Source organism: Spermophilus citellus (assembly GCF_964194105.1).
Source record: "Spermophilus citellus genome assembly, chromosome: 5".
NCBI classification, from domain to species: Eukaryota; Metazoa; Chordata; class Mammalia; order Rodentia; family Sciuridae; genus Spermophilus; species Spermophilus citellus.
In genome coordinates, this window is record NC_138186.1 from 4,758,996 (window position 1) to 4,767,495 (window position 8,500).

Below are 8,500 nucleotides of genomic sequence, written 5' to 3' on the forward strand. Positions count from 1 at the left end.
CCATAGGAGAAGAAGCATAGTTAAAGCAGTTTGTGATCCATCAACACTATATCATCTAAAAGATGATTAAGTTACAAAAGATTAGCTGCTTATGGAAGACAGTCAAGGTACGGCACCGTAGATATTTCTATAAAACAGCTCACTGTATTGTAATCTTTCTTCTAAGAACTGTCTTCCCAAAGCAAGAATAGGGCATGGGGGGTGGGCAGAGAGCACCCTGACAAAGCAGAGCTTCTCTCTAACCAGCTCAGTCACAGGGATTGCTTCATTCCCCAAGTTCATGGCTTTCCCTTGACTCCATGGATAATAGGAATTCGTTATAAGATGGCTTTCGGAGACTGGAGTAGCCTAGCAGACCCAGTCAGATGGAGAATTTCAAGCCAGGCCCTGTCGGAGCAGTTTCAGATTTATAACTAATTAGATCCTGTGCACACCTCACCTGAAATCATGTTAGCAAGACCCACGTCAAAATACATTTACAGCTAGCAGGGATGCAGCACACACCTTTAGGCCATCCCAGGCAGCACTGTAACAGGATTTTTTCTATCTCAAGATTCCCTTAAAAGCAAAAAAATAAATGAGTTGGTTCAAGGAAGCCACAGATACAACTCCAAGATTCCAGAACAGAGGCATCTTGGTTACCCAGGAAATATATAAACAGATGGATAATTATAAACAAGTACAAACCCAGAAAAACTCACCTAGGGATACAAGCACAATTTTAAAATATAAATATATAATGAATGAAGAAAATTAAAGAGGAAAAAAAATAATACCTGATGAATACAGTACATTATTTTATTATGCAGGTATTTCTCAAGGTTCGGGAACCTGATTGCCTAACAATCCATTAGAATCCACGTTTTCGAGTGCCTTGCAGTGGACAGCACCACAGAGCTCTCAATTAGATGGAAGGAATCTCTTGAACGAATGCAAACAGTTTGTTTGACTCCAGCAATCCAACCTTGTTCACATAGTCGGAGCCTCTTCGTCATTACACACCTGCAGGCACAACCTCCGACTCCCAGAACACAGGAAAACATTCAAGTGTACACAGAGGGACCATCTGCCTGATGTGTGGACAGAAACACACTCGTCACATCAGACACGCCACCTCCACGGAGCTCAGACACGGGGAAGAAATGGAGGAATCTGCAGAGGGCCTTTAATTCTGGGTGCTCAGACCGTCATAGCTGTGGCAGGGAGCGCGACAGTTTTCTGTATCTCTCACAGACGTCTATTTAGATATTTCTGGTCACATATGCCTTGCATACACTCTCTGAATTATTAATCAGAATGGGGACACAGCTCCTCTGAGGAAATGGCATATCATCATCTGGGTGAAGCTCAAAACCTGGAGAAAATAAATACAATCAGGGAAACCCTGCCCCCAAATCAAAGCTCGGCCCCCAATTTGACTCACTATTGTCTTTTTTTTCATAGTCCCGTGGCCCTGGATCAGCCCCCGGCCCGGCCTCCTCTGTTTACTCCACTCTTATTTCTATCTGAAATGAAGACCCTTGTCAAGCGGCAAATTCATGCACACATTAAAAATAAATAAAAAGGAGAATGCTGAGAGTTCAGGACAAACATTTTTAAAGGCCTTTTCTTTCTCCTTGAAAAGATGAGCCATCTCATGAGCCGCCCTTCAAGGCTGTGGGAGAAGCAGTCACAGCGACCACTCCAAATGTTGTCACCAGTCCCAGTTCAATCACACACCACCCTCAGGATTCCTGAAAGATGACAATGGTCCCATGATTTAGATAAAAACACAAGCCACTGTCTGTCTCTCTTTCTAACCTGCTTCCTCGGGTGATTTGTGCACAGACACAAGGACTCTTGGGAAGCTAAGCTATGTCTGAAAAATCGGCCAATACCTACATGACAGCGGTTTTTCCTAATCATGCCAATTCTGTCTTGAGGAGGAGCTGACTCTGAGATGCTGGTGCTTTAGCACACAGTGAAGTAGAAAGAACATTTCCCACCTAGTTACTTTGCAGACTCACAGGGTGCCCCTGCCTCTTTGGCTAGTCCTTAATGTTAACTAGTAGCCATGTCCAATAGCTGGTCTGGCTCTGCATTTATTCAGACCCTTGGTTTCGATGCTGAACACAATACTGGAGCCCACAAGCTGAGACAACAAACTGACAGCCTCTGACAGTTCGTGCCTGGGCCAAGATCTGAACCACGAGGCAGGGCAAAACTCCCATCTGCTGTCCATCTGCCATCCTGCCCCTATCAAGAAAGGTTATATCATGAGCTGCAGACAGATGGGCATTGCAAAGATCTATTAGGGGGAGAAAAGAGTCTGAGGCGATTAGAATAATGACCTTTGATTCAACATGGAAAGCCTAGTAATAATGAAAATCATGCATAATTTCAAGATCTTTTAATTTTATGAAACAGATATCGTTTCTTTTACCAACAATAAAAATAAATGATATCTGTATTCTATGCAGTAAGCATAACATGTGCTAAATACAATATACCCTAGAAGAAAAGATGAAGGAAGAGCATGCATGTATATGTCTTCACTTAAAGTTGCTTTTCTCAAAGGCACATCAGTGAATTTCAACAATGCTATTAAACTCATAAAAACAGAAATCCTTTCTGAGTTGCCAGTAGTGTACATTTTCATCAAGAGCCTATTCTACATCAACAGGAACTAGGATAAGTCAGCTCATGTATTAAACAAAAACCTTGAGACATAAAGAGAATAGCAAACTCCTGAGCTAAAGCAAAGCCTGTGTTAGGTTTCCAGAGCAGAACACAACTTTCACAAGACAGATGCAAGCCCTAGACAAAAGGCAGTGGCTCAGCTCATAGAAAGTGCATGCTCCATGTTCCAGGCTGAGCGCTAGATGCCTAGATGGAGAGGGGCGTAAGCCTTGTGTGGTCCTCATCTCCAAGGAGATTTCGGGTCATGGGAGGGATGGCCAGATCAACTGTTTACTAAAGCGGATTGGGTCAGTATGAATAAAGGGTATGGAACCACGGGGCTGGTCCTTGAGGAGTGATATGAGCACCTAAGTCGTTCAGAAAAAGTGAGAATTTTATATGTGTGCTGTGTTTTAATTTTCATATGCTTTTAATAGATTTACAAAATTTAGTTTTTGTTGACAGTTTATGCAGGAGAACCAAATATGGATAACTCATGGTTTGAAGAAGGAAGAACAATCTCTCAAGACATGTTAGAAATGTTTAGAGTGATATGTACATCTGGGAACCATTTTTTTTTTATAGTAAAATGTCTTCCAAAAGTTGACATAAAACAGAAATTCAATTGACAAATTGCTGAAGTAATATAGAGTGAATTTACCTAATGTGAAAAAAATGAGAATTATCTCCACAAAAACAGTTTATATGAGAAAGTTTTAAGTATCTTTATTTGTAATAGCCTTGAAACAAAGGCAAGCCAAGTGTCCAGCAACAGAAACCTGGACGATGACTGCGGCATATTAATATGACTGAATACTCCTCAACAGGGGGAACACAAGGCCACACACACAGGAGTGAGCAACACCACCAGGAGGATCGCTGTGCAGCTCCGCGTACTATGAACCCTAAGTCCTCTTAGACAGAAGTCCTGCACAGACAGAAGCATGAAGAGCTCCAGGTGGCGGATGAGGGGCATGGGAAGGAAAGGGGTGAGAGAGCAGTTTTAGAGACAAAGGAAGTTCTTCCCATCTTGAACTAGGCTACGTAGGTAGAAAGTAAACACATAAGTGAAAAGACAAGGAACTTTAATATACCATGTGTGCCTTTCACTGAAGGCAAATCACATCTTAATTTTTTAAATGTAAAAGATTAAAGTCATGGGATAGGATCATTTGAAGACTAATCAGGTAAGTGTGCTTAAACCCTTGGATTCATATAACAAAATATCTAACCAAATAGTACATCATTTTAAAAATGATAAATTCTGATCATTGTTATTTCGGTACCCACAATTTCAAGGGACAAAAAAGAATAATAAATGCTTGGAAAGTGCCCACTAGGTAATTCCTTCATCAGAACTGCAATGTGTTCCTTATCTGACTTATAGTGAGAGGACTTAATCCAATTTGGGGTCAGAAGGGCATCTTAAGCATACGGAAAAGCTCTCGAGTTACCACCTACCCCTACATCCTTTATGTTCTAAAGAACCATCCAATCGCATTGTTATATAAATTGGCCTTGCTGCCCCCATTCCTCATTTCCTTGAAAAATCACTAGTCAGACCAAAGGAGGTAAAAATACAGAATGTGTGATTCACATCAGCCCCTGATCACATTCTAAGGGGAAAAAACTACCATCCTGCTTCCATAATGCACATCACTCAAACTCAGTATCTATCCTTTGATGTTTGTGTTTCATCATTATATAAACTGAACTTCATAAGGAAGTTGTCACCAACCCACCATTTGCACTAGACGAAAGGAAACATTGTCACCAATGTTAATTTTAAAGTCTTTTTCTTAACTAAAACTAATATTCAAATGGCCTCAAAGGGTATTTAAGAATTAAACTTTAAAGTAATAGTGTTACTTTGCTTCCTATACAGCTTGATTCTGATGGTTCCAAGTGCTTCCTATATAAAAATCAACTTTCTCTTTAATGATCCAGGGGAGGGCTAAGGGGTAGAGCACTTGCCTGGCATATACAATGTGCTGGGTATCATGCCAGCAATGCAAAAAAATAAAAAATAAAAAAAAATTTTAAAGCAAAAAGAAAAAGAAAGAGTGTAAGGAGAAAACATAGTATCCACTTCCTTGCCTTTGAACTAAGAACAGAAAATTGTCGGAGTGTGAAATGTAAAGCAAAACAGCACACAACAGCTATTTTCATAAACACTGTGTGTGAGCCTGTGTGTATAGAACACACTCTGCAATAACCTTTCCTCTTTGCTGCACAATTTGTTCACGAAAAAAAGAATTTGTTTTGTCTCGATGGTTTGGCTAACTTTGATAGACGTGTTCTGTGCTCTGACTTATAATATTTTTTTTCTGGAGACATACTTCAATAGGGGTTCCAGTTAAACCACAGAAGGGTAAGCTCATTATATTTCATTTCTTATACTGCTCACAACTAACATTCTAATCAAGTGTGTGTGTATGAGTGAACCATCTGAGGCCCCTCAAAAGCAAGATGATCGTTAAGTAAGTCAAACCTACAAAAGTGACCTGCAGAGCCATGAGCTTACCTGATTTATCACTTTTGCCTTTGTTTTTTCTTGTAGAGTGTGACCCTCAGTATAGCCCCAGCTGCAAAGGAGTGACGCAATGGTAGCCTGCACATGTAGATAAACTATGAAATGAACACTATTTTTCTAGCATTAGAAAGAGTGACTCCTGCAGACCAGAATTTTTTGGAGAAACCCAGGACAAAAAAAGGGGGATTCCATAATTCTTTGAATGAATTTCACACAAGAATGAGCTAAGTGCACATGAAATAGCCCCACGTGAGCCCAGCGAAGGCTTTGGGAGCTGAACGGAGACTTCAACCTCGTGTGCACATCCCATTCTAACCACTGAATTGAACAAGCATAGGAGAGACTCACCAGTATGGCAGGTCTTAGAGAATGAAGATTTGGACCACCTGTCATAGAAAGTGAGATGCAATGCAGTCTGGATTTAAGAAACTTGGCTACATGCTAAAATAACAGTATTGTTCTCTCGAGTATTATAATAGGAATGTTCCAATTAACTCTACAGAACAGAAGTTTCACAATATCCATAATACCTTCCAAAATCAATATACAAAGAACCAGGAAAATGGGATTTCTCAAGAGACAAAGCATTATATGATTGAGCTATTAAAGACATTTGAACAATGATTATAACTATGCTTCATTATGTAAGGAAAATACTCTTGAAATTAGTGAAATTGTATACTCAGTAGAGAATAAAATAGTAAGAAATGAATGAAAATTGTGGAAGTCAATAACTGAACTCAGAAGGAGTATGCAAGTTTATACATAGATCAATACAAATCATCTGACCTAAATAACAGAAAATGATAGTGAAAGACAAAGAGTAAAATAAATGAACAGAGCCTCAGAGACCCAAAGGATGATTTCCAAAGATGTTAAATATGCAATTGGAGTACAAGAAAGAGAGGAGAAATTGAGGGAAAAAACTTTAAATAAATTGTCTGAAAGCTAATTTGATAAACACATAAATTTATGGATTCAAGGAGCTCAGCAATCCACAAACTCAAAACCACATTTAGTTGCATCACAGACAAACTGATGAAGACCAAATATAGAGAAAAAAACTGCTGTAAACTGCTAGAATATGTAGCACACTCATTATACACGGGGAATGTATTAAAATACTAAAAATTTCTCATTAGAAGCCACACAGGCCTGGTGGTAGGTAGCACTTTGGGGCTGGAAAAAGAAAACTGCCTACCCCTAATTTTATAACTAGTGAAAATTTTCTTTAGAATAAATGTACTTTCAGATAAAAAATGTGAGATAATTCATCCAGGAGATGCAATATATAACATTGCTAATAGAAGCTCTCCATGCTGAAGGAAAATGATACCCAGGGGAAACATGGATCTTCAAGAATGAACCACGAGCAACAGAAATGGCAAATTTTTAGGTAAGTACAAACAGTATTTTTCTTAAGTCCTTTATAATACACATAATTATTTATAATATTTTTAGGTCTAGTGGGATTTTCAATGTATATAGATATATATGAAAACTATGACATAAGGGTTACTGGGGAATAATCGATTACATGGTTTTTTCTATGTTCTATGTGAAATGGTACAGTATTAACTCTAAATAGACTTGGAAAGTTTGGTATTTGTAAATAACTCTCAGAGAAAATACATTAAATGATAAAATGATTTGGCCAAAACACAAATAGTAGATGAATTGAAGTGGAGTGTGAAAAGATGTTCAAAAAAATCTAAAAGATGGGAGGAAAGGGCGAAGTGAGAATTGAAAAGGAGGAGAAAGAGAATACAGATAATTTCATGTTGAGTTTAAATGAGACCATGGTCAAAAGACTTATTCAGATTGATAGAACAGATATAAAAATAAGAAAATGCATTGGCTGTGAAGGTGTTTAAATATAAAGAAAATAGGTTTCAGTGATGAATTTAAAAATGTACATTATGCACGTAACAAGCAAGGAATAGAACTTTAATATGAAATAAGACAGAGAACATCTCCAGAGATGAAAAGGAGTGTTTCAAAGGATATTGGGGCAAATCACCTGGTAGACAGTTATCAGTGATGAAGTCTAAACACCGGTCAAGACACATTGAAGGCACAGGGAAGTCAGAGGAGCTCTGCCACAGCAGGCCCCCCCAACCCCCCCTTGAGTAACCAATCCACAGGCCTCAAAGAGAGGCAGCAAAGTCACATCGCTCCCAACAGCATGACTGACTGTCCTTGTCTCACTGACATTTGTAAATCTTCCTCCAACAACTTCAGAATATACGTTAATTTCAAGTCCGCATGCTGCATTCACCAAGACGGATGACGGTGGGCCACTGACAAAGTCCCAATATTAAAAATAATAGACACCATGCAGTGTGTGTACGCTGACCACAATATCTGAAAGCAATAATAATACCTAGGGAAGCTTCAAAGATGTATGAAAAAAATGTATGAAAAAATGAAAAAAAACACACTTCAAAATAATGCATGAATAAAAGATAATATGTGAGGCCATTATAAATTATCTTGAATTACATCACAACCAAACAGTGTTCTAAGAGTTGTGGGAGGGAGCTGAAGAAGTGCTGAGGGAGGAGCACAGACACTTAAGTGTTTATTTTAGAAAAGGTAACATGAAATTAATGACCTAAGATCCCACCAGAGAAAGCTTTTTAAAAAAAGAACCAAGTTAAACTCCAAGTAGAAGGGAAAATCAGTAAAACACAGATATCAATTAAAAATAAAACAGAAGAAATCCAATACCTTAGCTATTTGAAAATATCAGTGTAGTTGACAACACCCTAGGTGGAATGTTCAAGACAATGAAAGATGCTACAGATCACCTGCATAGGTATCAGGCATAAAGAGAGTCAACTGTACAGATCCAAGGAACTTCAAAAGTATAGGATGATAATATTACACTAAAATAGTAAAAAACAAAACAAAACTATACAAAAGAGACATGTTTTTGGAAAAATACACTTACCAAGTTAAAACATGAAAACCAACACACACACACACACACAGAGAGAGAGGGGGGGGGGAATAAAATGGTCAAATACGATGCTTAAGAAAAACTCAAGTATGCTGGTGCACACCTGTGATCCCAGGTACTTGGGAGGCTCAGACAGGGACAGGAGGATCACAAGTTCAAGGACAGACTGGGAAAATTAGTAAGGTCCTGTCTCAAAAATAAAAAACTTAAAAAAGGTTGAGGATGTAGCTCAAGGGCAGAGTACTAGCATATGGGAGGCCCTGGATTCAATCCCTAGGAGGAGAAGGAGGAAGAGAAAGAAAGACAAAAAGAAGGAGGAGGAAGTAAGGGTGTAGGGAGAAGGGGAA